Genomic DNA, 18,577 nt, shown 5'->3' with positions numbered 1-18,577 from the left:
AATGAGTATACTAAAACACCAACATACAGCAGTCTTACTTACATTTCAGATTTTTCCTAAATAGTGAACTCTAACTCCTATACGTACTCGAAATATACACATCAAAATCACCAAGCTCGTACGTTCATTTCCACAAATTGTTTCATCAAAGCTAGTACGATAATTCAATCAAAACCGACTGAATATTTGCCGTCAAAGATTTGTATAAGCACGTACAGAGCGCTCGGGGGTGATGTATCGTAGGGTCATCAGTCAGGAGTTTAATTGCCCACCTCACGCCGCCTCCTGTCACCTGTGATGTGGACACGTGTTCGTTTACCATAGGGTTGGCACGCTGAAGAAAATTATATGCGTAGAGTACCAATTTATAATCTATTGATTAATTGTGCATTCCGTCAGACTAATGTGTAGTCGAGTTGCGTTGCGATGCGCTTGATTAACTAAATTTTCTAAAAGAATAGTTTTTATGACAAAACGTTTTTTTTTTTTACGGGCGACGGCAAAGTTACCCCTCTGCCACCGAAGGTAAGTGGAGTGGGTTCCAGTAGAATGTCGACTGACAAGAGATGATTACCCCTCGACAGTCGTAACAATTATGCCGGCCTGTTGGAACCGGATATACACAGGCTGTTTCCGGATCGCGACACACTTACATGGGCCACTATGGCGGGTTTTAATACCTTGTATATGGTGGTCGCTATCCAAAAAACAACTTATTTTATTTTAGATTTATTATAATGATAATAAAATGTTAGTAAAATTATGACTCGGAATCACCGTAATCATGTTTAATATTCACTTGAGCAAGTTTAAAAGCAAATAAAAATAAACTAAAAACTCCTTTGCTCACGTAGGCCGTATGATATAAATAGTTCCATTCCATAACGGGTGAACTCCCGGCACTATCACGATTTCCGTCGTGTTTATTTTCTGTAACAAGTTTTATATTCCGCACACATTATGAATACAAATGGACGCGCCGAAGGAGAGTTGTAAAATTATTATTTTCCAGTCAACGGTCCATGGTGAGTTAACCGACCCGCCCGAGAGGAAATCCCCGAACTTTATGAAACGTAAAAAATAAAACCTCTCCGCGCTGCAGTAAAACTTCGAGTCGACATCTAACGACGCACCGAAACCGAACCGCGCCTAATTCCGACATCGCGTAAATGATCAACTTCTCACAGTGTCTACCGTTTTATTATTCGTCTCTTTATCACTTATTCGTTTTACCGTTTGAACTTTATTACGCCATCATTTTAATGTAAAGTTATTTTACGAGACGTTCGCTTTTGAAATGCCTAAAGTTTTCCCCTTTTTGCTACGTTTCGTTTATGCATTCTTAGGCTTGTTTGCAAAATATAAATGGCGGGGCGCAAACCGCGCGAGTGACAAGCGAGGCGACAAATACCTTGTAACCCTTCCTGCAAGCATTCTCAAGTTGCCAGCAATTTGCGCGGTAATTCGCCGGGCGGGACGCTCAGCCGCGCCGCGCCGGCCTGCAGCCAGACTATTGCAATCGTTCCAAACGCGCGCGCCAATCATTCCAATCAGTTTTTCAATCATTTTAAACGTTTTCCACTTGTCCCCTCTTCGTAATACACTTTGATGCTTTCATTCTTCATTTTTTTTTGACGCTCGAACGCGTTCCGACTGTCAAATAAGATTGCCGTTCATTACGCCTCCATCTGTTTGTGTCGCCGAAGATTTTTCCGACATCGTAAGTGCACCGTCACTGGAAAATTTGTAATAAGATAAATGAGTTTACAGACAAGCTTATGTACTCACCGAACTCTTGTGTCATGCGGGAAGATTCTATTTTATCGTTTGCATAGCGAGCGAGACGAGAGTAGTAGCAGGACGAAAAAGAAAGAACATAGAGGTCGAATACTCGTAACACGAAAAAAAAGATAAATGCGCAGTAAGCAAATTCAATAAGTTTAATTCTGTATAGCTGAACCTATTATTAATAAGCCTTGATTATTTGAAAACAAATGTATTTTTTGACACGGACATTAAACACATTTTCATAACAAAATCTAATTATAAAATATATCACGAAGATTATTTAAATTTATGAAAAAAGATCACAAACTACTTTTAATTCTGCCCACAATATTCATAGTATTCGAGATGTATGAGCTCCTTTTATAAGTATACAAGCCCTAATTACTGTTAACCTTTTAGCAAGTTTTTACACTGATAATTAAATATTTAGTTCTAGCTCGAACATTCTAGACAACTTACTCTACAAACCAGATAAATTTAACTCTTTCGCGCGTATTCTTACTACGCACCTAACTTATTTTATTACCTGTTTTTAATATTACCCACTCTCATATAAACAATACCTCTACATTCATCAAATCTATTTCAGACATATTAAAAATCTACGAAGTGACGAATCCTCCTCACTTAAATATTATTATTAGAGAAAATAATTTATATTGAAACGTGAACCAATATCCTAATGCTGCTCTGCGTCAAAAAAAATCTTTAATACGCTCCTAAATCGTTACGCTTCGGAGGCTGGAGGCGGGCCGTCAAAACACACGAAATATGATGATGATGTTTCACCCTCTGGGGGGATCCAGGGCGCCGCGCGGGTTTTACGTGCCAAATTTCCCTCCCCCAAACCTGGACAAAAAGGAAATTAAACTTTCCTTATCACTACATAAAACCCAAAATTGAGGAGCTAAACTAAAAGATAATCATATCTACACTATCTAGAATTAGGCCGAAGTAACACAGGTGCAGCATCTTCTGACATATTGATAAATGTTCCCATCTACAGATTTGTGGTAAAAACTCCCGGCCCGTATTATTTATATTGATATTTTCGGACGATACGGGACAATAAATAACAGAGAGATAAAAGTGTCGCGTCGGAGAACATATTTTGCGAGCCATGTTATCCACTGCCTAGTAATTGATCTTTAGCTGTGGGGAAATAACGAACTGGAAATATCATGAATTTCCTATCTTTTTTTGGTTTCGCGAAGAAAATACTTTATTACTACCCAGATTTCATTGAGGGATGAATTTCCTATTTTTTTATAATAATTAACCTAGATACCGCACTCCTGTAGTCATTTCTGTAGATTTTTATTTGTCAACATTATAGTTATTTGTTTATCGAATTTCCATTTGCTGCAGTTTTAATAATTGAAACTACGCTCGGTGGTAATGGATTTGAATCCCAACGCGACATACTATACGCAAGCTTTATAGTGGAAAAGTTTACATTTTACGGGATTAGTTTTACCGATATAGTAATAAAGTTACACCCACAGGACAGTAATAACAATATGAAAATGATATTGGCCTCCTATTTTCAACATGCTCAGGTATGTAATCACAATTTAAGTAAATTGTTTTTCTTTTCTAAAATATAAAGAAAATTAAATCGCTTTTTATTAATTTTAGAAACACTAGCTGTGCTCGCGGGTTTGCCTGCGTGAAAATGATTTTCAGGGATAATAGTTTCGCATTATATTTTCTCCGGATATAAAAACAGCCTCAGGTATAATTTAGTTTTTTATTAGTAAAAAATCCTGAAATTAGCACGTTCAAATAAACAAACAAATTCTTTAACTTTATATATTACTATAGATAAGATAAGAAGATATATAGCTAATCCACGGTGCGACGAAATTATTTCCTGTACCAACAAGGCCCACCATACAAGACTTAAACTCCTCCAAATCCACACATATCCTCCAACGGTTTATAATAGCTCTGGATACCGAATCCAACACCTTACTACCCCCACAGTCACTAAGCCATTGAGGCAATAAAATCCCGTCAAATTGCGGTCACGACTCGGGACAGATTCCAATCAGCATTTTTAATCGATTTGAGCCTTGACTCCATTCATTACGAATGATGGGTGGGTGACACAGCTCTCGGTGACACCTGTGTACGTAGAGGTCATCTGATTATATCTAGGTAATTGTTATTTCAAAAATATTAATGTCGAATTGACTTTTGTATTAGTGGGATCACGGAGTAAGATGCAGCGGAAAGTCCGAGAGGGCTCGCTATTGAGAGATCAAAATTCCTAGTGACTAACACTAGTCGGTTAATTATTTTGTTAAATAGAAGTGATGTATATATATTTGTTATCTATAAGATTACCATTATATTATTCAGGTAAATAAATTACATTCCGATCAATAAAGTTTTAAGGATCCGTTATTTTTCTCACGTATAGGAGATGCCTACCAGCCTTATTCATCCATTAATTTTATATGATTTTATAAAGTTTACCTTAATGTCTAGGGTTTAGCCCTGTAAATTCCCTGTACTTTAGGGATGCAAATATTATAAAAGAATATTCAAGGCATTAAAAAATATATATAATATATATAATAATTAAAATGTGACTGTTTTATATCTGTTTTATTCACTGGGACCTCATAATTATAAGAAAGCCAGCAGCCTGGTATGAAATAAAGTCTTGAGAATGAAAAGAAATAATAAACGTCTGAATTATTCGAAGTATAATAGAAGCACTGTCTCCCATTTTGCAGTAATTGTCAAAAAGTTATTTTTAATTTGTAATATGTAAATATAAGAACAGGAATTTTAATTAGGTCTTTATTAAAGCTTTTCTTACGACGCTGTGGAAAATAGAATGTTAACAAACTTTTATTTAACTTGAAGCTATTTATAACTTAAACAGAACCTACTTTATGTAGCTAAAATAGTATTAAAGAAATTTGTGTAATATTAATTTAATTGTTACTTAGCTGTCTGTGAACTTAAGGTACGTTTTAAAAGTGAGATACTGTGTGTACTCACAGATTGGCTGAGGCAATCGATTAGCATGACCGAGCGTGAAAGCTCCGGTTCAATTTCCGCTGCCTACTGATAACTTTTTTAAAGCCATACCAGTATTTTATCGCTGAGTTGCAGACCTTGGGCAGCTTTGCAAATTTTAAGTTTTTGTCGGAATAGGCTTATTCGCAGATACTGTTATGTAATAAATAAATCTTATGCCTGTTTTTAAATAATTATCTAAAATATTTTGTTTCTTTATTACTTAATTTTTATTAACTTCTTATACAGAAAAATAAAAAAATAAGTATATATTTTATTTCAAATAACTTCCATAACACCATGAACATTAAAGCGTCGTAGTTTTTTCGTAGCGTCTACGCATAGCTACGGCGTAGCAGCGTAGACTTATCGTAGCACTCACGTCACTGACATTGATTGTGTTTTTTAATAGTCTGAAAAAAAGAAGCAAGTCTTGCAGAGAAGCAACTAACACTACGCAATACTGGTTTAAAATATGTCTGACATATTGTAAGCTCTCATAGAAGGTAAATTAGGGACAATTTAATTACCAAAACTGGTTCTGCAATCAACCTATTACGATAGGTATTGTTTTTAATGTTTTAATTTTTGTAAACTTTGACGGGTAATGAGGATAATGTAGGATAATAGGATATCAACACTGGAACAACTTAAACACAGATTTTTCAGTTATCGAATAAAATGTATTCGTAGAATATAGTGAAAAAGAAACATGTTAAAAATGAAAGTTGTTTGGTTTAAGGTTGTTAATTTGTCTTACTTTTTTATTCTTATTCAGTCTGGTTATAATTAATTTGATGGATCAGTGTTTCTGGCGATTAAAAAAGTAGACCTAACTAATTAATAATAATTTACTTTCAGAAATTATTTCTTCGATGAAAATTTTATACCCTTAAAATATAGCTCAAGAACAAAATAATTAAAAAGTACATACTAGTCACAAGGTAAAGATCGATAACCTCAATTTATAATATGGTTATAAAACATATTATTTTATTTATCAAGCAAAATAACCTACAGCCGTTGATTATTAGAAAAAAGATCAAAACCATTGGATAAATTCAATATCCTGTTCCGAGGAAAATGTTCAATGTATTTAGTACTTTATTTACCTTATTTTTATTGGATATATACGTTAATTTACTTTTGGTACGGAGCAAGGCTTTTAAAAAAGGTAAGTTAAATTAGACGATACTCTTTCTTCGTAAAATTAAGATTTTTTGTAGATTTGACCTCAATCAAAAATAGACCTTAATTCGTGTAAGATTCTTAGAAATGTAAATAAGAAATATTTTCTTACGTTTTTTGAGGGCCTATTTTATTTAACCTATATATAGATAACTATACCTACGTAACATGAATTATATATAAATACCGTTTTCACGAAATGGCACAAAATATCACAGATTTATTAAAATACAGGAAACATAATTGATAAGCTGACAGACACTTGTATTTATTTTTGGTAAGTTTCGAGAAAAAGCTTAATATGAGGAAATAGACAAATAAAAATAAAATACTCTTTGTAATACTTAAAAATAATTTTATTTTGCTTTATAAATCTATCGAGAAGTTAAAATATATGGAATATGATATGGATTGTCGAACTGTTATATTCTTCGCTGTCAGCACCCACGCAAGGCAGCATCCTATAATCCTTGCCTAGTCTAGACATTGAAGGGACATTATAGACTGACCACATATTGTGAATTCTCTGCACATTGTACCTATTTTCTGACTATTCAGTTGAAATAAAGGTCCATGTCATTTTTTCGAATAATAATAATGAGTAAAAAACGTTTACATAAAGGTTTGAATGATTTATTTGCTCCACATTATCCATCGATATTAGTCAAGTTGTCAATTAAAGACATAACGCACGATTATTCTGCGAAGAAACCAAAGGACGCGGGTTTGAAACCCTCTCCATAGTAAATGTTTGTATGCGCCGAATTTTTATATAACATTCTGTTTAATACCAAAACCAAACTTCCTTAAACTGTGATTATAAGTGAGGTTTAAAACTGGCAAAACTTGAGTCTACACTGTCAGCTAGTAACACTTGAGTGCACCAAGGGTCATTTTGCGCTGGCAACTTTATAGATGTAGTACTGTATCGTGGAGATAACTTCCTTACTTCTGTACGTGATCTTCGGTAACGACGCCGGTTAACACGACTCGAGGACGTTTTAGAATGGTGATTATTTCGTGGTCTTGGTGATCATTATCACCACATTGGTTAAAATCTTAGTTTATTGTTCTTATTGTTATGTTACGAAGGGTTCATTTTCAGTGGTGTCTAATATGAGAGAGTCCGCCTGGGTAGGTGCCACTGCAATGTCTATTTCTGCCGCCAAGCAGTGTGTAGTCACTGTTGTGTTCCAGTTTGACGGACATTGTAGCCAGTGCAGTTAATAGTAACTACTGAACATAATAAGACTTAACATCTCATGACTCAGGATGGCGAGTGCCGTGGAATACCAAAACAATACTTTGTAATTCAAGGTGTTGAATGGTGTTTCTACTGTTTATGCGCGGTCGTATCGCGTACTATCAAGCGAACGACATCGTCTCGTCATTCAAGGCAAAAAAAAAATAAGGTTATATACAAAAACCACTCTATATAAGATAAACATACCACTCTAGATGCTAAACGATAACATTTCAATTGAACGTCGTATAAATTCCTAGCTATACCAATAAACTTGAGTGCATACTTCATATTGATCTGTAGCCGTCGGGACACTGTGTACACAACAAAGTTGAATGATACGTGTGTTTGGGAAAATTACTTCGAAACAGTTTGTCTGTCAAAAGGCTCCAGTAATAAAATTTTGAGAAATATATTTTTGTATAACCGAAAGATAAGTGTAAAGTCGTAGGATGCTAGTTTCAAATCGTAGCAAGCGAGTAAACAATAACTTAGTTGCAGAAAATATATCGTGTAGGCTATTATTTGTAAAAATCATAACATTAAAGTCCATTTAAAGGACAAATGATTTGTAATTAAACATTTATAAAATAATTAAATAGCAAGCCGTCAAAAGAGCGATTTAATTTTAAAATTCGAAATCCCAAAATTTTAGTTAGTTATTCATGGCTCGTGTTATCATTGCGGTCATTAACCTCGCATCACCCGTCAGTGTCCAATGTACGCGGTCATTAATGTTTCAATGTTTGAACTTCGAACTTGCCTCAGGTGAGCAATTTTGTCCGTTAATCATTATAGAGTAAAAACTTTTTTGATATTTAATCCGATGTTTTTTTTTATTATAATATATTGTTTTGTCATTACATAAATATGTATTAAACTATTAATGAGGTAAAAAATACAAATTATTCATGGTAACATTCACATAAATATAAATGGTTAGATAAGGCCCAGAGATGGAGTGTCTCATGTCTCCTCTCTCGGTGAGAAATTTGCATGCGTATTGCGTTGCGGTTTTACTTTAATTACTGGGCAGTCTGGTCGTTATGTCTCAGGCCTATGCGTGCAGTTAAGTTTGTAACAGTATGTAAGCATTTGGGAATGTTAAAAACCAATTACATATGCTCGCTGTTCAATCGCAGAAAAAGTCGTCTCTTTAAACAAACTACAAACAAAAAAAGTTAAAACGAACTGCATCAGCGCGACAACAATGTGCACATAACAGCTTCTCGATCCGTTGTTCCGGGGCAGTAACAAATAAATAAGTCGCGGCTGCAAGCAATTCCCTGATTGAGAACGTGCCTGATAATGTGTTCGGTGCTTTAGTGGGGCGCGGTGTCTGTTGCGGCGGGGGCGGGACAAAACTTAGTATAAAAAAATGTATAGAACAAAAAAATTACAAATTTCTGTGTTTTGATACTGTCTATGTCCTTCATTAGTGTCTCATTTTGTATAATAAAAAAATGTCAATTACAGTGAATTTTGAAACTTTCTATGTCCTTCTTTATTGTCTCATTTAAACTTTATACAGTAAATGTATACAGGTGGATTTAATGTCTAAGGTATTATATAACAGTCCACCTTTGGATGATGCAGAGATGAGACAATGTGGGTGTAAGAAAAAAAAAAATAATGAATAAAAATATATATTTACAAATATACTGATTCTATAAAATATATAATATTAAAAAATAATATTTTTTAACACGGGTAAATTCATTTACACGTTACTATTTTATTGATCCCGTCATCCACACAAAATATCTTTAGTAAATCTCTACCAATAAAATAATCATTTGTGAAATGTTTAATAACGAAATAGTAACTAGCTGTTGAATTTTCTCTCTAGCTATGATCAAATACATAAAATGTAGCAAGGTAGGGAAATTATTTGCTGTTAAATAAGAGATTATAGTTAAAATTCCAGAAAAGATTTAACAACATTGTATTTTACACCTAAGTGCGCGCTACTGTTCAAACAAAAGAAAATCCACGTACAAAGTCATTTAGAAATAAACAGCGATGTTACTTATTTAATAATACAGATAAAAAATAGATTTTTGCATCTTATATCTAATTCTTTTTTCAATTATATTTTATATCTTGTAATAATATAAAAATATGTAATTATGTTAAATATACCTAAGCCCATGTCTATATCGATAGACTGTATGTTACCTATATTTTTGTATAACATCTTTGTGCCGAGTTCCGCCTCTGTGAAGCGACTCTTCGCTTTTGTTGCATAATAATGAGACCTAATACGATTGCTTTCAAAAGTATCTTAATTTTAAAATGTATTTGAAAAATACGTATTTTGTATTTTATTGCATTCCATTTCCATAAGTATCTATTATCTGATATTTCGAATGATTTATTTACAAGTTTCTTCTAGCTTGTATTTCAAATATTTTTATGACATATATTTTAAATTTTATGAAATATAAAATGGAGTCGACGTTAATGGAAATAACGTATAAATATTTACTCTCTATTGAGTAAATAATTCTATTATAATTCCTTTATTAGAAAAAACATTCGTTTTTAGTTAACTTTTAACTGACAAAGTTAGTGTTCGCGAATAACTTTGATGCAGATTAAAAGGCTCGATTCCGAATGCAGAAAGAGCATCAGTCACGGAATGGATTAGTAATTGGATTACGTTCAGCACTGACCCGTAGTTAGTATAGGAACAACTAACGCATGGGGACAAGCCGGCACGTACTGCCTGGATATCGATGTAGTGTTTTATATAGTTTATACAATGACAGAAAATAATTTAAATTTACACCTTTTATTTTGTTTATTTTTGTATTTCTTAAAAATTATTTAGCTATTGATCAAAATGATTATTATTATTTAATTAAATATTAATTGAAAAGATATTTTTAAAAAATTATGTCGATAATTCAATTACCTTTTAATTATAAATACTTATAGTATGCGATTCCGGTACGAAAACTTTTAAATAATATCAATCGACTAAAATTAAATACTCTTCTATCCAGACGTCACTATGCATCAAATACAAATAACCAACGCGCACATTCCAAATTTAAAACAGAATGACACTCATAAACATGATGTGGAAATCCTCATTAATAAATCCGTTAAAGTGGTTGACGGGGTTCAAGTGGGCCGGAGAGCCGGAGAGCCGGCGAGCCGTCGAGCCGCCGAGCCGTCAAGCCGCGCACAATGACACTGTTACACGAGTGGTGAATTAGTGAAATTAATGGGTTTTGTTCCTGTATAGTGTTGCAACGCTTAATTACCTGCCTGTGTGCCGTCTCACGATATAACCTGGCGGATGAAACTTGTATGCCTCGTCTACGTGCGTTACGTTAGTTACGAACACTTTGTTTTTATTTTACTGTTTGGCTAAAGATTTTCAAGCTCAAAAATATATAATATATATATTCGAAGAATGATACTCCGATATTCTTTATTTAAAAAGTCTTTTGGTAAAATTATTATTATTTTATGTTACTGTCATCAGAACTTTTTTTTATACCAAATGGCTGTTAATCAAAGTATTCATCGACGTTCGCCACGCTTCATAAGTGAAAGGCAATTATCCATTGTATTAGTCACATAAAATATTTAAATAATATATAATAAATTATCACAAATAATTGGTCTTAGATATCATAAAACCATCTCCCCCGCGTCTGTCTACCTGAACACGATAAACTCAAAAACTACCGACCGGATTCCTAAGAAATTTGGTACGAAGATAGTTCCGTAGGACGGACATAGGCTACTTCTCATCCCTATTCCTATCCTAACATATATAGCTGGATTTTTATCCTGGAAAAACTCTCACACGGGCGAAACCGCGAGCAAATGCTCAAACATATTCAACATTAACTCAATTATTAATGTAGTTAGCTTTGCGAACACGGCTTTAATCACAATAAAACCAACACTGATTTAACCAGCCGTTGCATAATTGAAGTGAAATAATATCACAAAATGGCGACAGTAACGCTATTAACCCTTCGCCTGATAGTGGATATGTTAACACGAAACCGCTACAATGCACCACTGTAATAGAAATAAATCTAATAGTTACGAATGGGAAACAAATGTTACATTAAAGTCGTTTATCTATTTGTATATGGCGTTTAATATACTTATTATGTTTTTTATTTACGTGTAATTTTGTGTGTACACCATTGAGACTTCTTACTATATTGATGTAAAAGTTATGATAGATGTTAACCAAAATGAATTTATCTTTAACTTTAAAGTTAGTCCAGTTCTGTCGAAGCAATTCCTTAATTTAATTATTAGAGTACGTAATTTGTAAACCATATTGCAAATTAACATGATTTCAACGAGTTATTAACCGAGTTTCCGCGATACAAAATATTATTCACAGCTCGTGACCGAGCACTATTTATGAGGACAAAAACGTTGAAATGAGTCCGACGCATTGTCGTCGTTTAAATTTAAATTCACGTTTAAAAATGTTAAGTACGACGACTCACAAATAAAAAGTTTATTCGGTGTTTGGGAAGCTCATTAAGATAATATAAACGGTTTCAACAATGTTTATTTAAAAAACGAAACACCTCAAGCATTCAGTTTTTTATTCTGTTATTAATTAAAGGGAGAAGCAAAATATAAGTGTTTTTAATTTATTTCTCGGTAATAATGTTTTGGATTTTTTTAATTAAATGTATATTTCGTATAACTAGTGCCCTTGTCTATAAAAATATTAAGTGCCTCTTTGCTGCAACAACATGCTATCTTTAAAAAATTAAAATTTATTATATTAAAATTATAACAAAAAAAATAAAAGCAAGTATTTGTTACACCTTTCAAAAAAGTAATTGCATCGAAACAATTTTTTAATTTACTATTACATGCATAAAATATACTACATTTTATGGATGAATAAAATCAAACACGACGATTTTATTTTAAGGAAATATGATTTGAAACTCTGTCTGAACCCTACGTGACTTCATCATCATTCGATCAGGAGCTCTGGGACCATTGCCCCATAACAAAACAAAATTTGTCCCCATAACAAAACCCACCATCTCGCCTGGTAATAAATATTAGGTTGATTTTTGCTTACCATGTTCTGGTGTTAAAGAATTCACATACCCATTCTAATTAATGCTCTTACTAAGGAACCCTATCTCTACCGCCTGGTTGAATGCTACTTAATCTCTTTAATTTAATTCTTTGTGAGATCCGTTTTGCATCTGTCAGTGGCTATAGAAAGGGAACTGCTTCAGATGAATTTTATCGTATTAGCCGTAATTCGCTTATATCTAAAGATAGTTTTAATTAAAACTCTTCTAGTTTCATCCGTGAGTTCATTTTGGATTGCTCATTTTGCGCTGATTGTTTTCTTCAAAATGTTTTTACGAGTCGTACGCCTTTATACCATCAAGGGTGGGCAGATGTGTGGCTAGTGTTGACGGCATAATAGACTTACATCGCATATTATTAGATGCAAGACCATTGTTTATTGCTCAAGTTGAAATCGAATAACAGATTCCCATTTTAAATGTAGACATGGAATCTTTTGCAATAATCTTTATAAGTGGTTTTGACTTTCATCTCGTCATATTATGTCTTATAATGTTATCATAAAATTATCTTGAAATAAAAGTTCGCTCCACACCAGTTAAGTTTACGCGATCGGGATTTTAGTTTAAAAAATATATATTAAGTATTATAAATGACTGCCTCAGTGGCGTATTCGTATTTTGTACTGCGTGCGCGGTATAACAGCGCTCTGAGGTCGTGGGTTCGAATCCTGGCTCGGACAAAGTGATATTTGGGTTTTTCTGCCCAGTATCAGCCCGGAGTCTGGGATTTGTGCCCGATATGGCAATAGGCTCCCCCACATCATGGAACGGAACACACTTGGCGAAAAGTGGGTGCCTTGGTTGCGCCTATGTATACCACTTCGGGTATAAATGCGTAATGTTGTGTGTGTGTGTGTAAGTATTATCAGTGCAATGTTTATTAATTAACAGCTATTGCAAGATTTACTATATTTTACTACAAATTAATCAATCAATAATTATAGAAATGATGCATCAGCACAATAGCTATGACGCAGGTTCTAATGTAAGCTGCAATGTTGGCAGTAAGGGGCTGCTATGCCGCAGTAGCTTACGTCCGGATCACGTATGTATGTGCACACAACTGTGCAGTGATCTGTCAAAGCGTTAAAATTTCAAAGCAAACTCACAGGAAAAATATAAGGAGATTTAACGCGACATCAACACAAACAGCGGATAAATATATTCAGTAACGTGACGCATAAACTATCTCGGATGCTTTTAAAATTATTACTTTTAGTAGGGACGGTGAAATATTCACATTCTTTGTTTTATATTCAAAGGCTTGTCAAAATCGTCTGGCGCAAAACTATTCTTGCTATTCAAAAAATATTAAAGTATATAAAATGATTGCCGTATTGGTCTCTTCTTACTGGGTGTTTCGCTATGCGGTTAATTGCTTCATTTGAGTAATTATAGCGTTGTCTATTTCTGTCGCTAAGCAGTATGCCAACACTATTATGTTCCGGTTTGAAAGTCTTTGTAGCTAGTTTAAATGCCGGACATTATACGACTTATCTAATGTTTGCACACAACGCGTTATTCAATATCATGCCGAGCATCATTATTTAATAAATAGACGTATTTGTTGTTGTTTATTCCAAGAAGTTAACAACCAATAGTATTGAAACGAGCTAATTCGTTTTGTCGATTAATTGTTCATAGAAAATCGTTTAATTTTCTATGAATAATTTATTTGTATAATAAAAAAAAATTGTTTTTACGAGAGCGCACGTTATTCGTTTGTGGAAGTGACGTACCTTGCTGATATGTTCGTCCGTTATCAAGTCATGCAAAAAAATTGAACTCAGTGAACTGTGGATACTAGTTGCGCCTCTGCTCACCCCTTTGAGTAATAAATGTATGTATTAAGAATTATTTCGGAGCTACTTATAATAATTAGAAAAGGTTTAAAAACTCGCATAATCGTTGGTTATATGCGTGTCACTAGTTTACAAAAGTACAAGAATTACAGATAATTTTGTTATTGTGTCGCTATATTACAGTACAGAGGTTGTCACTTGTCAGAGAGAATCCGTAGATGTCAGTTGTGCATGTCAATCTCAATGTCAATACACAATTCTAACACTATTAGTTTTCATTTACAAATACACACCAAGTGACACATCTCACACATACACTCACGCCTTTTCGACGTGCGTATTGCGATCCATGATGCGATAGAACGCCTCCTAGACTCGCCAGTCTGTCGCCATATAACACAAATTCTAGTCTCCAGGCTAGTACCGAGTGGAAGAACCCAATATCACTGCCCGACCCGGGGTTCTAACCCGAGACGTCAGTACTGCAGTCTCACCATAACACAATAACGCCACCGAAGCAGTCAGACCTCGTAATACCAGCTATTTACTAAAATTCCAAAAAAACTGAAACCATACAATAATAATCCACTGTCTAGATATTGGTCCATCGATCAGCACTAATCAATCCATTAGGCCTACACGAACCTCCAGATACCGCAAAAATATTTCCGAAAGCAATGGCTTCCGATATAATTTATAGACTATCGTTATTCATAGAATGACGGGCTATTAATTATTCTTTCTTTGTCTAGCTATTTACTGTTGAGCAGATGTTTGCTGTTATGTACTTTATGATTAGAATATTATGACGCAGTTTCCTTTATGTTTTATTAGTGATATCTCGCAACTTATTCTCTTTCTTATCTTTATTAATTAGAACCGAAAGGCTAAGGTATTTTGAAATGGACATGTTAGTTTTACCTTTACTGCGTTGATACATTTTTTCAGCAACTTGTCAATGTACTAATAATTTCTTAGTAATTCTCGCCAATATTACAATGCGCGGCGGCAAAATTACATTAAAAGCGAATTATCAATTTCATATTTTATTTATTAATCATCATCATAATTATTAGCCGCAGGATGTCCACTACTGATCATGGGCCTCCCCCAAAGATATTCAGATCAACCTAATGTAAGTGGCCCACATCATAATTTTTTAATTTTTTTTTCTTTATACGCATTATTAATAATCATTATAATTGTTGAAAAACCAACGCCTTCTTTGTTTTTATATTACTACTCTGTATTTTTATTATAGAATAATTCACTTCGTTAGAAAAACCAATAAACAACACATAGCCGACAGCCGAACAAACACTACGTCCGTATAATCGTGTCTCATGTCGTACCACCGGTGAATAAATAATTTTTCCTTCTTAAATCCACATTCATGTGCAGTTCCTTACTTTAGTTATTTACGTGCTCAGAGCAGTGCCGGATTTAGTTGCTATACAGAGAATAGATAATTTATTTTTCCTCATTTTCTTTAGACTTAATCTTTATATACATGTTAATCGATAATTAACATAATATTTAGTAGTCAATCTTTTCAAATTATGTAACGTAAAATATTTGAAATAAAGTAATTTTTAAAAACCCATTAAACAAAAATATGTAAAGATCACTGTAATTCTAATGATTTTAAAGCAATTTTCCACAGCTTGCCTTCAAATACAAATAACTTTAAAACCGCACACCAAACCCTTCAGTTCGTTCTCTAAGACAATCCAAACAGTAACCGACATTTAATAATAATAAAAACGTTTATTGCCAAAATTAAAACTATTACAGAAATTAAACACATAAAAACAAAACAATCTTACAAATAAAAATGGCAAAAGGAAGTGACTCAGCTAACTGCTGCCTGAGCTGTGAAACTCAGCCAGCGCTGGTTTTCAGCCACTCCTGGTTTCCCCACTCCACATTTCCCCTAAATATCTCATGGACGAATTCCAATGCGCATTGCAGGTAAATCCGCCCCTGTCCGATCCCCAGTGACCGCATGCACTGAGCTTCCAATATTTACAGTGCGTCTCGCGTTACGAGTGCGATTCACTCGTCCGTACGATGTCCTCTGGCCCCCTCCTTCCTCTTTGTCCTCCGGGATCCTCTGCACACCTCACAGGTAATTAAACCTTGTTTATTCCTTCTTTCGTGTACGAAACCGTCGCTTTATTGTAATATTGGTTTATTTCAGTACCTTAATGTCCGCGGGGAACAGTGGAGTCATCATATATATTGTAAATAAAGTGATACAGTTTATTTATTTTATTTCGAAATACAGTACAAGTATCTTTATGAAGTATTAGGGTATAGATGACAGCGTGTTTACCTCTTAAAGGTATTTACAGCTTACTCCAAGAAAATAATTAGGATTAATAGCGTATTTCTAATATTTTTTTATAATTTTAAGTACTTAAGTACAATATATTGTTTGCAAGTTTATTTGTGAGGGTAATGTATTGGACTACATAACCTAAAAATATTTTAGTTCATCATGATCAGACAGAGTAAAATGAAGTGATTATTTGATATTATAATTTTTTAACCTTTGTTCTAAGAACTAGGTTCTTAGTAATAAATTACAATCTAGTCCATAAGACTAAAAGGCAATATTATTCTAAATTAATTTTCTAGGTTTTAAGTTTAATACAACTATGAATAATGTTATAGGCACTTTCTTAGAGTCTAGTAACATAAAAACACTTTGTACGTGTGTTAAAATTGTTTAATCACGCCCAAATTTTGTTCCATAGTTCATGAATGATATTTCACATAAATATGTTTTTCATAAGAAATAAAATATAAATCCTTGATAAATATCTATGAACTCTTACCAACACCAACATATTCGTCTTCACTCCCACTCATTCACACATGACTGGCTTTAATTTCCAATCAACAAAAACTTTATCTATTACAAAGCAGTAAACATACGAATAACTCAAATACAGCTCTCACAATGTGGGAACTCATCAAGGAGTGTGAACGGATTTATTAGAACAGCGTTGAGAACGTATTCTCGATGGGGGATATACCCTGTACTATCAGCTTATCCACTTGAGTTCAAATTCCTTTGATTTCTTTACAACAATTAATATTTTTTTCAGTATAACTCACTTGAAACGTTTATAAACTAATGCTATTTTTTTATCCGGGCACGGCAAAGTGCCCCTACTGCACCTGATGGTAAGTGGAGAGGGGTTCCAATAGAAAGTCGACTGCCGAGAATTCATTACCCCTCGGCAATCGACAGCAGTTATGCTAGCCTGTTGGAATCAGATAGACGGGCTGATCTTAGCACGCGACACACTTACGTGAGCCACTGGGGCGGGTTTTAACACATTGTATACGGTGGTCACTATCCGGGCGGATATAAACTACATCCTACCAGCAACAAAGTTTCATTTCCATGATTTACTTAATTTTGATTTAATTCTTTTAATTTGAATTAGTATTATTCTATAATGAAATATAAAATATTAAAAAAATAATATTAATGAAAGATTACCCCATACGGTCAACATCTTTACGCTCAAGATCGCTCTACATGACGCTAAGGTTTCGGCCAACAGACGATTTACAATATTTTTACAACAAAGAAGCCTTTTTATATCTAACCAAGCGGCTACATGCTTAAGAAAACATTCACAGATTAATAACTGAGAGTGTAACAAATAAAAATCCCTTTATGCCGGTCACAATAGCGTTTTTTACATCTAATAAATAATATACAGTGGCTTCTGACACGAGAAATTGTCTGAAATATTTTTTATGCGTCCAACCTCATTTCCAAAAGGGTGCGAATACTCAAGCGGGCATAATATTTACAATATTGTATTTGGATTACTGTTTTGTAAATAGACAATATTTGAATTTCAAACTTCAAATTGAAATGATCTTTATTCTATTTGCAAATTGATTTGAATTCTAAAACATTAAACTGTATAGTTACTTAAGAACTCTGTTTGAATTATATACATCTTCGCGCAAAAGAAAGGGCGCTTTTATATTAATTTTAGAGCGTTCCTATTTCTGTAGAGTCGATGAACTTAATTGAGAGTTAGACATTTAGGCATGTCTGCCCTCCCACGCAACGCGACAATACAGTAGGCTTACAAATTGATTTAATATACCATAAAAGGTACGAGAAATGTGCAATATTAATCTCCAGTTCATTATGAAGGAAAATGAAGAAAAAATATTTATTTAGCGCAAAATATTTATTTCTTTATATCTACGAGGTACAGAGCTACTAACTTCAAGTCTTGAATAGCCATTATTGAGAATTACCATCTGGGATTAGGCAATTGAACAACAAAGGTTCAACAAGTGCTATACACGGCCTTTTTTAGCTCCATACAAAACTCACAGTAGTAGAATTAAACTAAAATTAAATGAAATGAAAACAC

The sequence above is a fragment of the Manduca sexta genome, chromosome 15, assembly GCF_014839805.1.
Source record: "Manduca sexta isolate Smith_Timp_Sample1 chromosome 15, JHU_Msex_v1.0, whole genome shotgun sequence".
Classification (NCBI taxonomy): domain Eukaryota; kingdom Metazoa; phylum Arthropoda; class Insecta; order Lepidoptera; family Sphingidae; genus Manduca; species Manduca sexta.
The sequence above is the reverse complement of the archived record's forward strand: the minus strand, read 5'-3'. Positions refer to the sequence as shown.